Source organism: Myotis brandtii, unplaced genomic scaffold (genome assembly GCF_000412655.1).
Source record: "Myotis brandtii unplaced genomic scaffold, ASM41265v1 scaffold83, whole genome shotgun sequence".
Classification (NCBI taxonomy): Eukaryota; Metazoa; Chordata; class Mammalia; order Chiroptera; family Vespertilionidae; genus Myotis; species Myotis brandtii.
In genome coordinates this window covers 276,819-277,370 of record NW_005371371.1, presented here as the reverse complement: position 1 = coordinate 277,370, position 552 = coordinate 276,819, and positions in this window count along the sequence as shown.

The window sequence follows — 552 nt, the reverse complement described above, 5'->3', positions numbered from 1 at the left end:
CCAAAACCAGATAAAGACACCACAAAGAAAGAGAACTACAGGCCAATATCCTTGATGAACATAGATGCTAAAATCCTCAACAAAATTCTAGCAAATCGAATCCAGCATTACATTAGAAAGATCATACACCATGACAAGTGGGATTTATTCCGGGGATGCAAGGATGGTACAATATCCCCAAATCAATAAACATGATACATCACATAAACAAATTGAGAATCAAAAATCACATAATCATATCAACTGATACAGAAAAAGCATTTAACAAAATCCAACACCCTTTCTTGATAAAAACTCTCAGCAAAGTGGGAATAGCGGGATCATACCTCAACATAATAAAAGCCTTACATGACAAACATACAGTCAACATCATACTCAATGGACAAAATCTAAATTCATTTCCCCTAAGAACAGGAACAAGACAGGGATGCCCACTTTCACCAATCCTGTTTGATATAGTACTGGAAGTGCTAGCCATAGCGATCAGACAAGAAGAAGAAATAAAAGGCATCCAAATTAGAAAAGAAGTAAAACTGTCCTTATTCGCAGATG